Genomic DNA, 11,954 nt, shown 5'->3' with positions numbered 1-11,954 from the left:
TGAGTATGCTTGGGTGTCGTGTACATCCCAAGAGTCTGCGGATTAGCTCGGACGTGCTCTCTTGGCTGCGCTTCACCCCTTGCTGCCTCTTCTGCCATTCTGTCCTCTCTTTGTTTTCTGCGGATTTCCCTTTCTGTTCTGTCTATGTCTGGGTCAAAGGCAAGCTCAAAATCTGGGTCGAGTTGGCTTCGAGTGGGACGTCTGCTCATGCACTAAGAGAACCTGCAAAAATAAAAGTCCAGAAAAAGGCAGAGAAGGTGAATCGAAGTGAATAAAAAGGCAGCGAGTAGGGAGAGACACCCGATAAAGTCCAGAACGATCCCGGAAAAGTCTAGGAAAATCGGAAAAAATCCAGAAAAATTCAGAAAAGTCCAGGAAATGTCTAGAATAACTCCGAAAAAGTCCAGGGAATTCTGAAAATGTCCAGAGAGGTCCCGAAAAATCCAGAACAAGTCCAGAAAAGTCCAAGAAAATACATACAGCAAAAATAATAAACAGAAAAATCAAGAAATAAAAGAAATAAGGAAAAATTGACTCAAGAGAAAAATAAAAATCACACAAACACACAAAGAAAAAGGAAGTGAACAAACACACACAAAAATCAAACCGAAAAATCAAAGACTCCGGAAAGACTAACCTAGAGTCAATCTATCCTAGCTATGGAAACCGTAAAAAGTCCCCGGCAACGGCGCCAAAAACTTGATCCCTTGCGTGACGAGCTTTAAATTTATACCCGACACACAACTAATCCGCAAGTATACGGATGTCGTAGTACCGGGGTCGAACACAAGAACTCTCTCAAGCTAAATGCCCGCTATCCAAGAGGACATTCCATCTACTTTCGTAACTTGGAATGGAATCTTGAGTGCATTGAACTGTCTTGTCAAAATCCTAGGTTGGATTGAATCGAATTTCTTCGCTTTCAATCACAACCCTATTGAATGAATGCATCAAGGAGTCGAGGTGTCATGTCTCCATGGAAACCAAGACTCTAAAATCAACTCAAGGGATTTTCATCCCAAGAGAGCATTAAAATCCATTCATCAATCCAAAGCATTCATTCTCATTCAATGGCAATCCATCTACTCATGAATCCTAAGTCTCCAAAGAGATTCAATCAAAGAGGGATATAGAAAATAAGCATAGAAATCACCCATTGAATGAAATGAAGGTCTAATCAAAGTATAAACATAAATTCATCAAGTGGGTTCACACATCCTCACATGAGGATTCACCCTCAACCCATAACTATCTAACTACTCACAACCCATGTTCAAAAGCAAAGCAAAACAAGGGTAAAGTGCAGAAATCATAGAGAGAGTAGAGAGATGCTCAAGAAATCTTCAATCTTCAATGGAGTTTCCTCCTTCTTCTTTCTCTTCTAAGAGCTCTCCTTTTCTCTCCCCCAAAGTCTCTATTTTCGGCCCCCAATCAAACTTAGGGTGTGTTTTGCCGCTTCCCCTCTCAAAACTAGGGCAATTTTCCGAAACGGCGCGTCTTTGGCGTAATCTGTTTCAAGTCGTCCGTTCGGTCCAGTTTAGGCAGTCTGAACGGACTAGGCTGTGCAAGTTTGTGCTGTCTGGCGTAGTCAGTCCGAACCATCTGATTAGGCAGTCCGAACGGACTGAGTTATGCAGTCCGTTCGGACTGGAATCTGCCGAGAAGTCTGGGATTGGCTGAGCTGGTCCGTTCGGGCTTTGGAATGCAGTCCGAACGGACTACAGTTACAGTCCATTCGGACTGATTCCTTAGTCCGAACGAACTACTCTCTCGGGCAGTTTTGGTTCCGGTTTGTGTAGTCTGTCGGGTCTGTCTAACCGGTCCGTCCGTTCCAGACCTGAATCTGAGGGATTATGCTTCTGTCTTCTCCGTTTCGTCCCGAAGATCCTTGATGTTCCCTCGGGTCCCTGCAATAGTCAAAACCTAGTCCCAGAGACCTAAGAATGGCTCTAAAAATGCCTAAGAGTGTGTGGAAACCATTTAAAAACCAAAGGCATATTCGTATAAAATCCAGATAAAATCCAAGCCATCAGCGCCTCGTCCAAGGACTCCTCTCTTCAGAGAGAGGAGGCGGAGCAATCGCCTCCGCATGTGACGGTCGTGACGGAGAATATTTTGTTCGGGACGATGTCGGAGAAAGAAAAGCACGACGGAGAGACAACGGAGAAGAAAACTCCAACGCGGCTCGATGAAGAGAAGCACATGATTCCTCAGAATCTGGGCTAGTTCAAGGAAGAAAACAAACAATTTACGGATCAGTTTGATTTTGAGAGCAATCCTCTGGTCAAACCGAAACAATTTGTATAAAACTAAAACAAAAATAAATTGAAAAAATTTGCGCTAGTGTGCCAAATTGTCACGTCATTTGAAATGTATACCTTTTTTTTTCGCGCTTTGCAAAGTATACCTTTGTGTTTATTTTGGACAACAATACCCTTGTTTGTATTATTAAATATCAACGGTGCCATTAGCTTTCTCTCTCTAGAGTCTCTACAAAACGGACGCGCAATTCCACAAGTTATTGTCTGAAACAACGTATTAGTCTAGTTTGCTCTCTTACCGACCAAAGACGAAGTATTCGGGAAAAAGATTTTGGGGGCTAAGCGAAGGTAATTTTTTTAAAAACTTGATATTTAGCCTCAATTGAATCCGGGCCGGCCAAGACATCTGACAGTATTCAGAGTCCCAGTAATTCCATTTAGTCTGGTACATTCCGTGTTCCGGATGTTGACATCCGTCCGGGAGTGTTACTGGAACTCCGGTAGGACGGATGATGCAAACCTGGGATTTCGTCCGGCCAAATCCTACTGTCCGTGCTGCTGGACGCTTATGATTTAGGCTCGTATTATATTCCCGGATGTACATGTTTCCTGGTCATTTACAAATTGTCCGGGACGATTTGTAATTGTATCCGGTTGTCGACATTCGTCCGGGTGTGTTACTGAAACTCCGGTAGGACGGATGATGCGAACCTGGGATTTCGTCTGGTCAAATCCTACTGTCCGTCCTGCTGGACGCTTATGATTTAGGCCCGTATTATATTCCCGGATGTACATGTTTCCTGGTCATTTACACATAGTCTGAGACGAGTAATTATATCCGGATGTCGACATCTGTCCATGTGTGTTACTGGAACTCCGATAGGACGGATGATGCGAACCTGAGATTTCGTCTAGCCAAATCCTACTGTCCGTCCTGCTGGGCGCTTATGATTTAGGTCCGTATTATATTCCCGGATGTACATGTTTCCGGGCCATGTAGACATTAATGTCCGGGATGTGTAGGTCTCCGGTTGTGGACATCCTTCCGGGAATGTTAGAAATGGTCCGGCAGCCTAAATGATGCGTACATGTGGGATGAAAAATAAGTAGACTTGGCTTTTGGTAGTAGGCTAAATCTGTGTACGTGTACAGATGTGGTTGTACTCTGTGTTCGGGCGGTGGAACTCTGGAACATTCCAAGTTGAAGAAGATATTGGTGCTAGAATGTTGAAGATACGCCCTGGTATTTCTTATTCCGAACTTTATAAATTGGTATGTGAAGATTATGGTTTTCAATCTTCCAAAGAACAATTGGTGTTCAACGTTCTTCCCACTAGTTTCTCGGATAAGAAGTTATTTCCAATCTTAATTAACAACGATAGGGGAGTTGAATTTCTTGTTGAAAAACTTTCCGGCGATCAAGAATTAGCGCTGTACGTTTCGTCGAAAGCCAAAAAACGAGTTCAACAACATCGTAGTGTAAGACGTGATGGACGAAATATATCATTCGATTAAACGTGTCACCTCCCTACAGTAATTCATCAGGTGTTAAACCGCCAAGTCAAAGTAAAGAAAATGAGAGAGGGGGTAGTGTAGGTGTTGGGTCGAATGATCCTGAAGGGCCAGATATTCCTCCTGAAGGATGTGGTGTTCTTGTTGATAACGAGGGATGCGGCCGATTTATGCGACGAGGATACGAATTTATGCGAGGAGGATGGAAATGATGCTGATGATGGCGATAGTGTTGATTATGATTATAACTGGTGGGACGCTGTTATAAGAAATGATTGTGAATATCCAGTGGATAAGGATGGTAATGAGGTTGAGGATGATGATGATGATGAGTATAATGATGACGATGACGATGATGATGATGATGATGATGATGATGATGACGATGACGACGATAATGATGATAATGATCATGATGATGATGATGATGACGGTGACGAAGGTGTTGGTGTTGATGATGTTAATGATGGTGATGTTGGGGATGGTGATTCTGGGTTGTGGGATGATTTGGTTAGAAACGACTTGGATGATAATGGAAAACGTGTTCATATAGTTGAAGGGCGTTCTAGTGTACATAAATCACTTGACATTTTGAAAAAAATTGAAGGATTCGTTGTTGCTCAGTATTTTGAAGACAAGGATATTTTCAGGTTGGTGTTAGAGAACTTAGCGTTGAAGAACTCCTATGGTTTTCGTATAACGAAATCGTCAGTAGACATAATTATGGCTCAATGTCCTGTTAAGTATTGTGAATGGATGATAAGAGCAGTGAGAGACAAGGGCAGTAAACTTTTCTGTGTTCGTAAACATGTCTGTGTGCACACATGCATTATCGATGATAGGAACAAATTTACTCGGCCACCGTCTGCGAAATTCATAAGTTATATGTTGGCACCAAAATTGCAAGGAACGACGACGCGTCCGAAGGCCAAAGATGTGGTGAATGAAATGAGGGTTGATCGTGGACTGAAAATAAGTTATTGGCAGGCATGGAAAGCAAGAGAAAATGCTGTGAAAATGGTCAGAGGATGTCCAAAAAACAGTTATAAATTACTACTGTCATATCTTGTACTGATTAAAGAAGCAAATCCAAGTACTGTAACTAACTATTTGGTAGATGATGATGGAAGCTTCAAATATGCATTCCTTGCTTTGGGGCCATGCTTGAGAGGATTTAGTGTGATGAGGAAAGTGATTGTAGTTGATTGTACATTCTTGACTGGCAAGTTCAAAGGTGCACTTTTGAGCGCAATGTGTCAGGATGGAAATGAACAGATTTATCCACTCGCATTTGCCGTTGCAGATGGAGAGAACGATAGATCATGGGAGTGGTTTTTCTATCAACTTGGTTCCTTCATCCCTGATACCGCGGATACGGTCTTTATTTCAGATCGACACGCATCAATATCAAGGGATATTCGTAAAGTGTATCCTTCGGCCAAACATGGTGTATGCACGTACCATTTGTCGAAAAACCTGATGACCAAGTTCAAGTGTAAAAGCGTGACACCTTTGTTCAAGAAAGTCGCACTGGCATTTACAAAAAGTCATTTTGATAGGGTGTTTGATCAGTTGAGGAAGATTGATGAGGGAGTTGCTAAATATTTGGAGGAAATAGATGTGAGGATGTGGTCCCGCGCATATTTCGAAGGATGCAAATACAATATTATGACGAGCAATATTGCTGAATCGTGGAATTCTGTGCTGAAGGGGGCCAAAGATTATCCGATTGTACTACTTTTCGAACACATTAGACAGACACTTACGAAGTGGTTTTTTGAACGTCGTGTCAAAGCGGACTCTTGGTCACAAACGGTTACACCAACAGTTGCCAACAGTTACCAGGTGAAGGGAGGTCATGAAGAATATGTTGTTAATCTTACAGCAAAAACATGTTCTTGTCGCGCATTTGATATGATCAAGATGACATGTATTCATGGCATAGGTGCTGCTACGTGGTGCAAGATGTCTGTGCACGAGCTGGTTGATCCGGTATATTCAACAACAACATGGAGATCTGCGTATGCAGATTGTATTAATCCAATCAATGTCCCAATTCAAGAATGGCAAGTTGAAAGACAAGTGGCGGACCAGTCATGCGCAATTCCACCAGTTAGAAGGCCACCTGGGAGACCGAAGAAAATAAGACAACCGCCGTTTATAGAAGGTGTTTTGAAGAAGGCGCGGAGACCCAATCAATGTCGACGCTGTGGGCAACGAGGATATAATAGAGCAACATGTAAAGAATACATACGATGATCCCAGTCATAGTACCAGGGACAGATTTAGACCCGGGTAGATGTTCCCGGATAGATAGAACGTGGTAACTGTAATTGTATTCATTTTCTTTGATTATCGATCAGAAATGTGTACGTTTACAGACAATTTATCCGGCTTGGTAATTCCGATGGTTTGTGGTTACGTAGTTCGAATTGTCCGGATTGGTAATTTTGATGGTATACTGATTACGATATTTGATTTCTCCGGACAGTTTCTGTGGCGTATAGTTATCTGGTTTTCGTCGTAAGTGGTGGCATGAACATTGCGCATTACCCGGATGTGTCTTTCATCCAGACTGATGTACGTTGTGTCCGAACGGATGGGTTATTCCGGACGAAATTTGCTAGAGCATCCTTCTGACCGAAGTAATTGCTATATTCTCGGGACTCTAAAAACCGAATAGTCACATCCTTCTGACGGAATTGTTTTAAATAGAGGCATGGTTAAATTTAGGTTTATTTTCAATAGAGAAGAGAATATGAAAGACGCCTCTGCCATATCAAATTCTTCTCTGGTATGGATTCCGTTATCGGAGTATCGTGGGTGGCAAGGTTTACCTTATACTACTCCCATAATGGAATCCATATCAGGAAGTATTTGCCCGTGGTAGCAGTTGGGTGAAAAAATGACCTTCATCTCGAACTCCACATATCCTTCCAAAGCTCGCCCTTATCTGCGCATGCCGTGGTTACCCGTCAACTGGACTAAAGTTGTGGAACCACAACCAAGCAGGCGGTGGTTTTCCAGCACAAAATCAGCAACTGGGCGGTTAATGGACGTACCTGAGGATAACAAATGTTGACTTCTGTTTGCTTGTTGTTGTTTTCTTTATTATTTCTGTAAATCTTACCGAGTCTGTAAAATTTGAACATTTATTTAATAAAATCATTTATATTTCAATAGAATCTGTAAAATTTGAACATTTATGGAGTTGTCCGGAAATTTGGTCTCCGGACTGTACTTATCCGGGTTGCTATGTAACCTTTCACAGTAGGAAGGATATAATACTACTGTAATACGGAGACGTGGTACTTCTTTCCCAGACACATGACGGACGGACACGAACACCCCAGAACGTCTTGCGCCTTGGTATACGGGAAAGATTACCCGGACACATGACGGACGGACACGTCTTATTCAATCCGGACACCTGACGGACGGACAGAAACACTCCGAATGTGTTTGTTAAGGCTTGTTCATTCCGGGTTTGGAGTTGTCCGAAAATTTGGTCTCCGGACTGTACTTATCTTGGTTGCTATGTAACCGTTCATGGGAGGAAGGATATAATACCACTGTAATACGGAGACGTGGTACTTGTTTCCCGGACACATGATGGACGGACACGAACACCCCAGAACGTCTTACGACTTGGTATACGGAAAAGATGAACCCGAACACATGACGGACGGACACGTCTTATTCAATCCGGACACTTGACGGAGGGACAAAAACACTCCGAATGTGTTTGTTAAGGCTTGTTCATACCGGGTTTGGAGTTGTCCGGAATTTTTGTCGTCGGACTATACTTATCCCTGTTGCTTGGTAACCGTTCAGACGTAGGGTGGCGCCTCGGTATACGATAATCGCAATAACTGCAGACGATTTAGGGTTTTATTTGATGTTGATGGAAATCTTCTCAATGTTTACCTCTTGCAATGGCTGATTTGAAATTTCAGTCTTCGAACAAACCTCATTTTTTCTAACCCCTTCTTCCTGGCTTCCACCACCACCTCGTTCTCTCTCTCTGTCTCTGTCTCTCTGTATGTTCTGTCTGTCTCTCTCTCTTTCTGTGGATGTATTACGAAGAAATGGTTATGAGTTTTGGCCAATTTTTGTGTGTTGTTTGTTTGTTGTCGCAGGACATGCCGGTGAAGTTCTTCAAGAAGAACGTAGAGGGAAGGCACGAGGAGACGGCTACTCTGGTGTCCGATGTCTCAGATAGGAAATGGAAAGTGAAAATTGACGGCCGCAGATTCGCCGACGGCTGGGAAGATTTCGCCTCAAGCATGATTTCTGTGTCGGAGACTTTTTAATTTTATGACTGGAAGGTGAAGGTGACTTGTCTTTTCACGTCACAGGCTTCGGTCCCAGTTGCTGTAATCTCCAATACTCTTCCTCGGACATATGACACATGAGAACAGAAGAGAGTACAATCTGATCAGATAGAGAAGATGAAACAGAGAATTTCAGACGCCATAACTGCATTGCGACAGTCTAGAGAAATTATCGACAATACTGTTGAACACGAACTGGAAGAGTTGTGGCAAGAACTTGATGGTTTCGGTTAAGTTATTCCGATGAAAGTACTTATTATGTCTTCATTTTTGTTGAATTAGTAGTTGAGTTCTTCTTTTTAGCATTGTTGGGTTCTTCACAATATGTAAAATTTTGTTGTTAATAATCGAAACCTAACTGAAGTGGAAATTAAATCGAATCGAACCGAATATGATATAGAAACCGATCAGTACCTAATTCGTTCAAGTAAATTTGAACATTCTTCATTGTTACGAGTCCGAAACACATGACGGACGGACACGTCGTGTAATATCCCGAAACCCGATTCGAATATTTAATTATTTAAAAATGAATAATTAAATAGAGATATCACGAAATCACCAAAAAGTGATGGTACAATGCCGGGGAGAGGCAAGAGGATCGTCACGTGCAGGAAGAATAAAAAAAAAAGAGAAAGAGAAGAAAACAGGGTTGGTCCGCCGGACCAGAACTTGGTCCGGGGCGGACCAACATGCTCAGTCGGAGCATACGGGACGGAGCGGACTGGGAGAAGAAATTGCGAAAAAAAAATAAGTAAACCCGGTCCGGCGGACCAGGAAGTTGGTCCGACGGACTGGTAATCGACAAATTCTGCAACTTGCCAACTTGCGGTCTTGGAACACGGATTTCGCCGGAGTTTGGGCCCCACTCGCCGTCCAGCCGCCTCCCACTCGCCGGAGTTTGGGCCCCACTCGGCGGACTGGTAATCAAGAATCGGTACCCGTTACCGAGGATTGATGAGTTACTGGACCAGCTACAGGGAGCCCAGTGGTTCTCGAAGGTAGATTTACGATCCAGATATCATCAGATTCGGGTCAAAGAGGATGACGTGCAGAAGACGGCGTTCCGGACGAGATATGGACACTTCGAGTTCGTGGTTATGCCTTTTGGACTTACGAACACGCCTGCGGTTTTCATGCAGCTTATGAACTGCGTGTTCATGGACTATCTGGATGAGTTTGTCATCATCTTCATCGACGACCTTCTCATCTACTCACCGGATCTGCAGACGCATGAGGAGCATCTGCAGAAGATATTGTGGAGGCTCTGATCACTTGCGTGACGAGCTTTAAATTTATACCCGGCACACAACTAATCCGCAAGTATACGGATGTCGTAGTACCGGGGTCGAACACAAGGACTTAAGCGGTTAAGCTAGGAATCGACTAAAACTAGGAAAATGGAGAAAATACAATCGGAATTTCGTAAGTTGCAGAAAATTAAAAGAAAGAAAGTAAAATCAAAGACAATCACAATTCAAGAGGAGATAATCGATGGGAAAGGTTATGGGAATCGGGTTTCACCGATCATGCAAGGATGCCGTAAGGAATATGGACCTAGATCATGCTCGTTCTAAGGTGAGGGATTCGAAGACTAAGGTCGGGTTCGGTTCTCTCGAACCGAAAACCCGCTATCCAAGAGAGCACTCTAGCCATTTTCATGGTCTAGAGTAAAATCCCGAATGCACTACACATTCTTGTCATAATCCTAGATTAAACCGAATCAAATTTCTTCGGATTCAATTTCAACCCAATTGAGTGAATGCATCAAAAGACCAAGAACTCATGTCTCCATGAAATTCCCAATCCTAAAATCTACCCACAAAATTTTCATCCAATGGGTAACATTAAACACCATTCAATCAACCTCTAGCAATCAAAACCCAAGCAATTGCATCACTCAATTTAACAAATCCTAGGTTTCCCTAAACATTCATTCAAGAGAGATGAACTTGAAGAATTTGAAGAACACAAATTTCATTCAAAGCAAGGATTTGAAAGCATAAACAAAGCATAATCTTGGGTCCAAGGTGAATATAAGCAGCCTTACATGAGGGCTAATCCCTCATCCCACAACAAGAAATTACTCACACATCATGTTCAAGAACACCAAAATAGCTAGGGGAAACATAGAGAGAGAAAGGGGAAGAGATGCTCAATAGAATCTTCAATCTTCAAGCCAAAGCAACTCCTTCTTTCTCCTTCAAGATTTCGGCCCTAGGTCTTCTGGAGGAGAGAAAATCGCCTCTTTTGCTTTCCCAAATCGAGCTCTCTTCCAAAAGTCCGAAAAATCGGACTTAATGTGTTTCAGGTCACGCGGTCAGCCGGACCAAGACTTGGTCCGGCGGACCGGACGTAAATGAAGAAAGCGAACCGCGAAGAAAAACAGCTCCTGGTCCGGCTGACCAATTCTGGTCAGCTCCGGACCAGGCTTCTTTCGCTTGGTCAGCTTGTCATCGGGGCGGTTCGGCGGACCGGCTGAGTTTGGAGTGCCTCCTGGTCCGGCTGACCAAGGTTGGTCAGCTCCAGACCAGGCCTTCGTTTTGGCTTGGTCAGCCAGCCTTGCTCGGAGGAACGGAGTGCACGGGTGGACTGGGGACTCTTCCTGTGGTCCGGGGCTGATCAGATTTGGTCAGCTCCGGACCGGACGAGTTCTTCATTTTCTTGTCTTTTCTCTTCTTCCGGATCCAGTCCGTCCGTTCCAGCATATCAGTCCGTCTGTTCCAGACCTAAAATCTGGAAGATTATCCTTCTGTTTTCTCCGTTTCGTCCCTAAAGCCCTCGAGTACCTGCAATGATCAAAACCTAGTCCCAGAGACCTAAATATGGCTCTAACATGCCTAGTATGTGTGGAAACCGTCTAGAAACCAAAGGCATACTCGTATAAAATCCAGATAAAATCCGAGCCATCAAATCCCCCCAGACTTAAATCTTTGCTCGTCTTCGAGCAAATAAAATCAATGAAACACGAAGTCTGAGAAGGACGGTGAGTTAGAAATCGGTCTTTGATGAGTTTCAAGATCTAGTTGCGTGTCCACTGCTCAACTTATGGGAGTAGAATCGAATCTAGGCTACTCTAGCTATCCTCTCTTGTTAGCTAAACTTTCCTAAGTGTGGGATTCCTATGTCGTCCTCAGTCTACCATAAGAGTAGTTCCGACTTCCACGCACTCTCCTAAACCTATCTACCGTTTTCTCCTCTAAGATATGTTGTGTCTTCATTTATTTTGTCGCATTATTTTTATTTTTTATTTTTTTTCTTTTCTTTTCTTTTCTTTTCTTTTCAAGAAAGTGCTAGGAGAAGTAATATCTCGAGTTCCTAGGACGTTGAAGTTGACAAGTGTCTCTGCTTTTACTTTTCTCTAATGATCATGATAACACTTGTCCCACAACTTAGACCCGAACCATCGAATTTCGACGCACTCATGTCATCGAATGATTTTCATTAACGATATAGTGACAGCGGAGTGTTGGGATGTATATACTTTCTTCGCTTATTCCTACGACATTCTTTCCAAGAGACTATCTATCCTATGGGAGAAGCTTCGGGAACGGCTTTAGGGAGATATTTAACCTGGGTTCGGTCGGTCCTACTCTTTGGCATACCTAAAGACAACAATATACCCCACAACCTAGAATCGCAAGCATCAAAGAGAGAGTTTGTTATTCACCTATCATCGACAATCTACTCGAACACCTAGAGATCTAGGTCCAAATCGCTAAGCAAATCTCTAAGCAGCTATCACCATCATCTCATCATCGACCAATCTCAACTCAAAACGGTTTATGCAATGCATATGCTTCTACATGCTCTAGACCTATATGTAACAAATGCAATGCAAGGCTAG

Source organism: Tarenaya hassleriana, unplaced genomic scaffold, assembly GCF_000463585.1.
Source record: "Tarenaya hassleriana unplaced genomic scaffold, ASM46358v1 Cleome99, whole genome shotgun sequence".
Taxonomy (NCBI): Eukaryota; Viridiplantae; Streptophyta; class Magnoliopsida; order Brassicales; family Cleomaceae; genus Tarenaya; species Tarenaya hassleriana.
This window is presented reverse-complemented; position numbering follows the sequence as displayed.